The 11,269-nt window shown below is 41.2% G+C and overlaps 1 long non-coding RNA gene across 1 annotated transcript; it reads left to right on the top strand.

Annotated features, from left to right (window-relative positions):
* The first annotated feature begins 550 nt into the window (after positions 1–550).
* LOC129172109 (uncharacterized) lies at positions 551–2,072 on the top strand. Its single transcript, XR_008566917.1, has 3 exons — positions 551–599; positions 1,332–1,475; positions 1,828–2,072. It is a non-coding gene; the product is annotated as an uncharacterized LOC129172109 (long non-coding RNA).
* Positions 2,073–11,269: the final 9,197 nt, after the last annotated feature.

The raw sequence follows: 11,269 nt of genomic DNA on the forward strand, positions 1-11,269 counted from the left end.
CTTGGATGTAAAAATTGTATTGTTCCTAACGTAGTCACATAGTTATATAACGACGTATTCCTAATTCATATGGAAATACGTTTGTAAAAGTGCACTTTTTTAACATTTAGGTATACCTTCACTAGGGTCGCGGATATGCTGGAGCCGACTTCGGGCGAGAGGCGAGGTACACCCTGGACTGGTTGCCAGCCAATCGCAGGGCACATATAGACAAACAACCGTTCACGATCACATACCTATGTGACAATTTTGAGTCGCCAATTAACCTAACATGCATGTTTAGAGATGACCAACGTTTAACGTTTACCTGCTGGTTAGAGCCAGCCAAAGAGAAGAGTTGAATTCTCAGCATACATGCTGCCTACGGAAATTATTTAAGTGGCGTTTTTATTGTTGTGATAGGACTTATTGTAATTGCTGTATACGTGTCTTCAATATGTCACTCGTTTTATTAGCTAACATGTTTTCACAAAAACAAAAAATCGACTTCTGGTTTATATAAGTACCTCCAACATACCCACAATCCTTTGCGACTGCGCGCAAAGAAACCCCGGAAGTAAGTCAATATTTCATGAATGACTGGGCCCGACCGTGGAAAAGTAAACAAAACACTTATTGGAAATATTTTGTTGCTATATTGTAAAAATGGATAAAATGTTTCTTGTGGATATTTTGTTTTGTTTAGCGAGCTAGCTGGCTAAAGGCTACAGAGCACATAGGTATTACCAATTTTTACCACATGATAGCTGTCATAACCAGGCTGCACATACATGCGTCGTTTCAATTTGTTAGCAGACTTAATTTGCTTACTGGCAGTGGAATTTCGAAAGAAAAGGTTTGAGAGGGCCAGCAGGTTTATTTTTAGTCATGATGAGAGTATGTATCACCAAGGGGCCTCGCACTGACGATGGAGGCAGGATTTAAAGAATAGCTCTTCAATTCTCAGCGGAGGGATTTGTGCCTTTTGATCCTGGCTAATTAATGTGAAACCCTCAGTGGGAATAGTGCGTGTGTGTTTGTATGAGACGAGGGGACTCGACTAGTACGTGCACACAGGAAACTTTAATTAAGCTGGGACACTGACTATTAATTAACTTTGAAGACTCCTTTTTTTCTTTACCTCGCTTCTAGACATTTCACTAAGTCAAAGGGCTGAAAAAGCGTTCATTTAGCCACATCGTTTACAAATCCAATTAAAGCTACAATGTCAGGGGCTGTGATCTTTATTCTTCTTTATGGCTTGACTTGCAGACGTGTAATAAGGCCATTGCAGTGTGTGCTAATATGTGTGATTATTCTATGGCGTTTATAATTCTGTGTTATCCGTTTAGGCAGACCATGTGGCAGACAATCGTGTGTCGTCATGGCGTTTGAGGAGGGACGGCCCAACATGGAAGTGACTGGCTGACCACCATCATCTTCAGCGGCTGCTATAGAAAGTACATACAGGTACATGTCTGCAGCATGGCATTCAGGTGAGGGCTTGCTGATGATATGCAATAGGTTTATGTCTGTTTGTCTGTTCGTTACTCACTTTTAAGTTGCTTTTTCCACAAGCTGTGTCACTCTATTGCTGACACATATTTTAAATTCATAGTCAAACATGAACTGACCCAAGTAGTAGGGGTGTCACAAGATCTTGCGAGATTATTTCTCGTTAAGAAAAAAAAAGTCTTGTGGGCACTAGGCCTGGGACGATAATAAATTAATTAATTAATCACACAATAAATGAAAATTTTGCCAGCCCCGATATATTGCCATGTGCATGCGTGTCTGTTTTCCTCGTCTCCCTCCTCCAAACAGCACCTTGGCACGTTTCTTCCATAGGACAATGGCATGAACAGAGTGAGCCCTCTTCTCAGTCATACAGTCTCTTTGTCTTCGTGGGCGGAAGCGGGGCTGGTAGCATACACACAGAGTGCAGAAGAGTGTAAAGTTGTGAAATTAAATTAGTAGACTGCAATGGATTGTCATATATTTTTTTATATTTTTTCATTGTACTTTTCTTAAAAGTAATGTTAAAATCTCGTCCTGTCTTGCAAAACACTCCTGAAAAATGTGTTGCAAAAAAATAAAATCCAATACAAAGCAGTTGCATCCTGTCTGTGAATTGCATGAAATATTTATTTTTCTACATCGAAATAAATACATAGGAAATACAGTATAAATTAATTTAAGTAGTCTATAAACGTACAGAAATTAAAAATAAATCACAGGAAAGTAAAGCTGCACATAATACACCTTTAATCCAGTGGTGTCCAAAGTGCAGCCTGGGGGCCCGTGGGACATTGTAGAAATTAAATTAAACAACCGCCCGGCAACACTGGGGGGGAAAAAAAGAGCAAAATTTAGACTGTTGGTACTAATAATTAATAAAACACTGATAACACAAATTCTGGAAATATATTTTTTGCCTTTTTACAAATCAAAATGGCCCCCCATCCTTTGACTTTTCCATATCCGGCGCAAGCTGGAAAAGTTTGGATGCCCCTGCTTTAAAGTGTTCTCTTGCCAACGTATTTTAGTTTCTGTATTGCACAATACCAACGCTTTTAATTTGGAATTTTAAATGTTTTCATTTGTGCAAATACTGTGTGTAATTGGGTGCAGAAAAACGTGAAAATTAAATTAAAATTCAAATGTTTTTTTTACTTAAAATAATTTTTTATAAACATTCAAATGTCTGTTATGGTGACAGAAATATCAATGAGTGAATTTGGTGCATTTGTTTGTGTACAAATCAAACGTTAAAAGTCCTTTAACTCAGAAAAATGTAGTTTTGGCTAATGCTACAACTTGTTTTTGTTCTGTGCTGAATTAAAATAATAAAATATCCCGAAGCAGAAGATAACAACGCTGCCAGGATGAGATAAAATTGTAGTTCACCCAAATGACCACAAAGTGCAGCAACCACACTGTAATTGTGCTCTCATCCTCTTGTGTATTAAAAGACATTAGAAAATTGCCCAAGATGCTCTGTGGTGTATATTGTGGTGGTCTACCGCCATGCATTTTCATTGCCGTCGACGCTTTGCATATTGATCGTCTTTTTCTTCCTCTTCTTCCTCTGCTTTCCCACTTGTCAACTTCCTCATTTTCCTCTCAGCGTGACCAATGACAGGCCTGGGGAGGCATCGTTATTAATCCCTGTAAATGACAGCTAATGAAGTTGCTATTTCCCCGTGGATACTCTTTGGGGAGGTTGGGGGGGTGGGGGGGCACTCGGCTGATGCAAGTATTCCTCGCTACCCATCCATGCTTTGAAAATCAGTCAGAATAGGGGGGGTGGGTTGTTCATTCTTCTCTATGGCCATCGTTTTGAAAACATTTCTCATTACACCTTATCGCTGGGCTGGGGAGTGTGTATGTAGGGGTGGGGCGGTGATTTTGGGGGGGGGGTTCTGCAAACTAAATTAAAGCAACGAATAAGAGATGGCAAGCCAACCATGCAGGGAAGACATCAAAGCTCACTCTTTAAATGGAACGATCTTGTGCAAAAGATCCAACTACATAAAGATTAACCTCACCCTCCCCATCAAACACAACCACACGCAGCAATATCACACACTGACACACCCCTGGGCTTAGGTGTCAAGGGTTAATAGCGATGAGTGGGGTGCGCTTGTTAACAAAAATGGGGGCGGGGGGTCGGTAGAACTGCAGTTTCTGCAATCAGCAGTGTGCGCTCTGACAAGACCGAGGCAATGAGTGGCTTTAATGGTGAACCCCCACTGCTAACTCCTGGTGCAAAAGCAAACAACATACATTAAGTCCACTGATGACGGTACCAATCCACTTTTCATTGTGGGGCAAGGGAAGATGCTTCCATCAGTACTCGAAAGAGCATAAATTGTTTAAAGGAAAAGTGCACTTGGCTTGGAATGTTTGTCCATCGTTCACAATTCTTACATGAGACATGAACACACGTCTTTCTCTTTTCTGTGTGTTCTAAAGATATAAAAACAGCAAAAGAGGCGGCTAAGAATGCACGTAATGGGACGCACCTATTCCACCTATAAAACCTTCTGGGGGAAAAAAGTGCCAACAATGCTCCATTTCCATAATGTGGGCTGCATATGAAGCACATTGTTATTATTACTGTTATTAACATTGTTACGCCTAAGAACTACCTTACAGCCGTAGTGACACCTCACCACACCACACCGGCTAGCCTGCTAGCTACTAGCTACAACATCATGTGACCTCCGGCATTGCCAACCTTTTTTTAAAAAAAAAAACATCTTATTTGTTAGCTTGTTTTCTTTCATGCAACTTTTCTTTTCAGTGTGTGTGTGTGTGTGTGTGTGTGTGTGTGTGTGTGCGTGCGCTCGTGTTCAATCCCGGGCCGGCTGGATTAGTGACGTTGGCATCAGAGCTCACCCTCGCCTCTCTTCTTGATAAGAGCGCACGGCTGCCGCCACCCGCCCGCCGCTCCCTGACGCTCACCGCGCTCAATTTCAGATAGCGCTAATGGAATCTGTCCCGCACGATTGTAATGCAAGCGAGACTCATTCTCCACGGGGCTTGGAGCTGTCAGCTTGGCAGGGCCGCACGCGCGCATGGGTGTGTTTTGGTGGGGAGGAGGGAGTCATGGAAGGAGAGGATGATGAAGAGGTTGTGTGTGTGTGTGTGTGTGTGTGTGTGTGTGTGTTATGATATGCTGTCGTGTAACTTCCTCCACGTGAGCCATCATGGGGAGGGACGCACCTTGTGTTGCAGTAGAGCTGTGTGAAGTTGTGTGACCGCTTTGAACCTTAGGTGCACCTAAACACTCAAAAGCTAACAGCGGTGTGTTTTGTAAAGGTGTGTGCGAAATTACAAGTCAGCCCCACTCATGGGGTTTAATAACAGCGCCACCATGTGGTGTATTTGTCAGAGAAATAAATAGCACGGGCAACACAGGGAGGGGTGCATGTTTTCACACATTTTCACCCTTTGTGTGACTGTACAGTGTGATAAACGACTGTAGGATGCCCAGTGGGATAGATTGTGGTCGTTTACTGAGGTTTTGCTGCTCTTTGAAGTCTTAACTAAGTAAGTAAGCATGGTTGTAAAATTTGGTAAATTTTCAAGCCATAAATTTACCACTTCCACACAGAATGGGAGGAGAACTTTTGTTAACCCTCTGATGTGGGACATGCTGTGGATGACTTGATGCAGTGTTAAGGTAATGTCATGTAAGCTAATGTCTCAATGTTTTGTGTCATGACTGCCCCTGAGTGACCACAATACTACTTATCACTTGTATTTCCATGTTTGGACTAATAATAGAGCATAGTCTACCACCAAACAGCCATCATTTATTCATTCATTCATCTCTGAAATACCATGATATAGCGAGGGAGCGATAATCAACCCACGATATTGCGGGGAATGACTGTAATAGGATTTATAGGTGACCAAGGGCTGTTATTTCATGTCTAGAGGGCTCTAATAATGTTTAAAACCAAATTTAGAAGGTGGTACACATGTTTTCTGTGTCTTATTATTATCTGTAATTATGTCATATTGGGTAATAGGAGTGTAAAGGTGACTATAGGGGTGTTGTTTTATATCCAAAGGGCTCTAATAATGTTAAAACCTTATTTTGAAGGCGGTATTATGTCTTATTTCTGTAATTCTGTCTACTATATTGGGTAATAGGAGTGTAAAGGTGACTATAGGGGTGTTATTTTATATCTAGAGGGCTGTAATAATGTTAAAACCTTATTTAGAAGGTGGTATTACGTCTTATTTCTGTTATTATGTCTACTATATTGGGTAATAGGAGTGTAAAGGTGTTATTTCTTGTCTAGACGGCTGTGTTCCTAGATGTCTTTTGTAAAGACCGCCTTATTGATGCAGCTCTTACATTAGATCATTGGAATGGTGGATGTGTGCCCAATGAAGGAAAAGCAACCACTAATTTGTGCGTTTATTTAATTTTAAAAGAACGCTTTTGCTGTGTTTGTGGTTTGAATTAAGCTCTGCTACATTAGTCAAAGTCAAGGCCCACAAAAGCCTGGGAATAATGTGTGTCAATCATGCGCTTCACTGTTGTGAATGTCTGCTCGTCACCTTCGCGTTCTCACTTCACTTGTCATTTCAAAGTTCAGTTTGTTAGTAAAAATGACATAATCAGATGCACGGGCTAACACTGATATCACAAGGTTATAGTCATATTTACATAGTGAGATGTACAAGTGCCCCCCTGAGGGCAGCCGTAACCTCGACGTGGCCCTCATTTCAGAAGCTGTACAACCAGCAGGGGGCGGTGTTTGCGTGGTAAAGCCGCTGACCACCTCTGTTGGTATTTATTCTCATTCTCGTCCTGTTCTTCCTTCATGTTGAGGTTTTGCTGCTCTTTCAAGTCTTAAGTAAGTAAACACGGTGGTAAAATTTGGTGAATTTTCACAGTTGGAAATATTCAACGGGAATGAACAGCAACGTAGCAGAACTTACTGGTATTAATGACAAGACATTTGAGAGATGTATTCAAAATTTACCACCTCTTTCGGTGAAATATCTTGATTCATTTTCTACATTTCTATTCACAAAAAAAACAAAACATATTTATTGAATAATTTTCGAAATTCTTATTCACTGTAAAGGAAAGTATCCACAACTTTTATTTGTAATTACATTTTTTTTGTGCAAAATAATAATAAAAAAGCGTTTATTGAATTTCCAAATAAATTTGTATTCACTCGAATGGAAAGTGTCTAACTTTTCTTTTCAATTGAATACATTTTATTGTGCATAATACATTTAATAAAAAGTTTCTCCTCATTTCGGCCACATAGTCAAATGCATCCGTCTTCATTTAGCAGAGAGTTCAGTCCGGTGAGTCCACATCAAAGCGCTGTGGTCCAATCCGTGCTCATTGAGGCCAGCTCAGTTGAGGAAGCGGAGGAAAATACCAATTTGGCGGCGCTGCAGGGATTACAGCGGTGGAGGGCGGGCATCTTTTAATCTGGGACAGATTGTTGCATTTGTCTGCACTTAAAAATGGTCGCCACTCACTACTCCTACCCGTCACTCAAAAAGGAGCTGATTAGACTCCTAAATGAAATAAATAAACTGCAGCCTAAATCTCTCAGCAAGCAGGGCTTTATGCAGCTCGAGCCCCCCCCCCCCCCCCCCCCCCCCCCCCACACACACACACACACACACACACACATTAGTGCTACACGACCCCCCGGGAAGAGTTTAGTGTCAGCAGAACCTCCTTTTGCACGGGTGGAGGAGGGTGTACTTTTAATGGAGGGAATGTAATCAGAATTGGTGTTTTATGCACAGCCCGAGCTTAACAAATCCACTATAATCTGTTCCGGACATATTTTTAACAGAAATAGAAATAATCTGTTCCAGAGTCAAACTATCACCATCAAATCTTTATTAACAGTGTGATTTGTTTTCATGATTAAAAAAAATCTATGAATTCATAAATTGTGCTGTCATGGTTGAATACGGCCTCTGTTAGTAATAAAATACAGTAGACGCCCCTACAATGTAAATCCGTTCAGGGAACCTTTATGTTATAGGGATTTAATGTTATACGAAGCGTAAAATACATGTAAATAGCCTAATCTGTTCCAAGATCTTCCCAAACTCACACCTATGGCACTTCAAAATATTCAAAGTCCACCAAATATGGTGGGAAAATGTAAGAAAACGTTAGCATAAACATAGTAGAGTAACATTCCAATATAAAATAAGGTAATAAATAAGATTACTGTTAATGAATAAAACTGGAAAAACAAAAACAATTTTACCGTTCACGAGATGTTGATCAGGAGCGCAAGTGGAGGCAGGAAGGAGGAGGAGGACTAGCCAGAGTCGAAACGCGACTCAAAGAGTCTAAGAGTCATCTGGTCTCACAGACAAACGCACATGTTGCGTGCAAAATTTTAATTTGTAACTTAATTGTTTAAGTTAGTTTAAGGGCGACTACGAAGAGGAAGGAGGTTGAAGGGAGAAGCCTGTCTCTCACACAAACTCACGTACGTGCTGTGTAAATCAACCAATGAGATGAGAGTGTAGGCGGTGCCCCGATAATCAGCCAATGAGATGAGAGCGGAGGCGGTGCCCCGAAAATCAGCCAATGACAGCGTGATGCATCAGAAGGCGTCACCCAGTGTTAGTCTGAACTTGCACCGACTTGAGGCATTAATAAAGTTGATTGAAAAAAAAAAAGAAAAAACTTACACCGACTTGACGCTTTACGTTATATGGAATTTCTTCTGTAATACGATGCAAAAACTTTACATAAATTCTTTACGTTTAGTGGAATTTACGTAAAAGGAGGTTTACGTTATGCGAGGTACTACTGTATGCATATTTCAGCAAATGTTTAGTATTTTTGGCTAAATTAAGCATTCAAAGACGTTGCCATGGTATGTAGTGTTGTACATGGGTCACTAGGTGTCAGTAGTGTTACTGTAATGTTGCGCGAGACACACAAGCACCAGACTTGATTGTCGGAACAACAGGCTTTTATTGCAGCTTTGATGAATCTCACAGCAGGCGCAGTAATCGCTAACACGGGCTACTGTTGCTGCCCTAACCCATGCCAAGATAAAACTCAACTCTGAACCCCTGACGTCACATCCTGTCTGACTCCCACTCAGATCCCCCAGGGACCGGAACCCATTTACAGCAATACAAACAAGTATCTTATTGATGTCTTTTTTTAATGTCTACTATATTGGGTGTTAGGAGTGTAAAGGTGACTATAGGGATGTTATTTCATGTCTAGAGGGCTCTAATAAAGCTACAAACCGTATTTTGATTGTTGTAAACAGGTTTTCGATGCTCCAACTGCCAAAATATTCCATTTCTAAATAAGGAATCCTACGTCTTGGAAATTCACTTATCATAGTCGGGTCTGGAACAAGTTAGCCACGATAAAAGGAGGAGTTTTTCTACGTGGACGGTACCGACTGAAGCTGGTTCCAGTGTAGCAGTGAGCGTCCAAAGAGAGAAAGCGCATATGTTGAATCACTGTCGGAGTTTCCCAGGAAATTAAAACTAAATAAAAAGGGGGGGGGAGACAAATTGTTATCTTTCAGCGAGCGAGAGCAAGAATCAGAGGCTGCAGACTGTGTGATACTAAGGAAGAAAGACAGGCTGATAAAAAGAATGAAGCCATCGGCGGAGGCAGGGAGAAAAGGCCTCTGCAAATTGGCAAAGGGAAGTCAGGGTCTCTCTCTGCTTTGCATTTCATTTACATGGCTGGCCCTATCGACCAATCGGATTGGGAGCCAAGCCCGTGGCTTACCAAGGCGAATAAAGACTCCAAATGCCTTCACTGCTCATCCCGCTCGCTCATAATACCCCGTCTGCCCCTCTTTTCTCCCTTCCCTCCTCGCCGCCATAATACCCTCGCTCGCCACGTTCAACGCTTGCTGGAAAGTAAACCCTGTCCTTTCTGATAGCAGGATGAGGAGTGGGGGTGGACTTTTAGCTGCCACCCACTGGGGGAAAAAAATAATAATTGGAATAGAAGGAGCCTATCACAACAATTTAGTAGGATTGTGTACAAAAAAACAGTTTGATTTCTCGTAAATTCAAATGAATGTTGAAGATGACATACCAAGGGGCGAACTTGGGTGTTAGAAAACTTTGAATGTAAGCAAAGTGCGCTTTGATTTCCTCAAAATTACTATTAAAAATAATAGAAGTACAATTAATCATTTTTTTTCCCGGGGGTCAAACTTGTGTGTCAGAAAATTTCAAGTGTCCTTTTTTCTGTAATATTTGATTATTGTTGATTAATAATTAATCATTGTGGGTCGTCATCATTAACGTGTATTAAAACGTAACTTTTTTAGTCACGTGTAATTGCACAAACAAATCCAACAATACCGTAAAATAAAGAACAGTCGAGCAGAATTTAGCTACTTTCATTCGGATTTGGGGATCTGTTCGACTTGTCTTGAAATTTTAGGCCTGAGTCGTCTGAGCGTTCACTGTCAAAATAAGTAGAACAGAGACCTCCGCCAAGACCTGAGCTACCTGAAGCGTGTCTATTTGACATGTTTAATCTTAAAAATTGTGTCCTGCCGGTTGATACAGTTCCACTCCAGTCCTGTAGGTGGCAATGATGTTTAATACCAAGTGGGGACCCACCATCTGGTGGGTCACTGCCCCACTTGGGCCCACTGCTGGCAGACTGTAAAAGCAAAAACGTGAAAACAAATTCCAAACACATTCCTTCTTGGAAATTAGTTTTAGTATCAGAAGCACATGATAATTATCGGGCTGATATCAGCGAATTATGACGTCATACCGTTAAATCTGATAAGGTTAAAAATAACTCCAATAACCAATCATTTAAAAAAAAAAACGCCCCCAAACACACAATAATCTTATCAGCAACCTGAAACGGCAGCGGCGTGGCGTTTGAAAAGTGCCAAAAGTTTGCCAGAGACCTCCGTGGCGGAACAACGACTGCTTGGAGCGTGTGTAGTGATGTGCTAGTAGTTATGTCATCATATTTCATTAGAACAAATCCAAATTTGTCCCAGCCCTTCTTACCTCCACATGTGCACAAACTACACTTAAATCTAAGTTTGAAAAAAGTAGATCTAAAAATGGTATCGGTACCATTTCGGTGTTGCAAAGCAGGAAGTTATCTCTATCGGTTTGGGGAAAAAAAAAAAGATATCGTGCATGTCTATTTTGTAGTTACGTTTTTTTTGTGTGGATTTAGCACAATCCGGGGTGGCGATAACGCACCTACTTGCCATGTTTATGGGGTCGGGTGACTTCTTTTAATACTGCCTGAAAATAACAGTCCTTCACTTTTTGTGCCTTTTCCAACTAAAATTCCCACGACAACATGCTGACAAAAGCGTTGTATCACACAAAACTGCGAGGGAACATCGTGATTAATGATTAATGAGAGGGAAGTGCTTGTAATTACATACTACACACGTTAATGAACACTGATAACCATCAGGAGGCTTTTTTTCTCCCATTCACACACACACACACACACACACACACACACACACACACACACACTTGATTTGAATAATGACATGTTGCCATATTAGCAAAAGCCATAAATGACCTCAGGCGTCTCACCAGAGACTTGTAGCCACTTAGCACGTGTCAACCACAAGCGCAGATCTCAAGGGTCTCATTTTATGCTCTGCAGTGTGTGAAAGAGGCACTATGTGGGCAAAAGTATTGGGACGCATGTCCTTTTTACCAAAAGATGAAGCATCTTGAGTAATTGAGTGAGTCATGATGACGTGTCGTCTCGGCAGACGTTTGAGCATAT

The sequence above is a fragment of the Dunckerocampus dactyliophorus genome, chromosome 19 (assembly GCF_027744805.1).
Source record: "Dunckerocampus dactyliophorus isolate RoL2022-P2 chromosome 19, RoL_Ddac_1.1, whole genome shotgun sequence".
NCBI lineage: Eukaryota > Metazoa > Chordata > Actinopteri > Syngnathiformes > Syngnathidae > Dunckerocampus > Dunckerocampus dactyliophorus.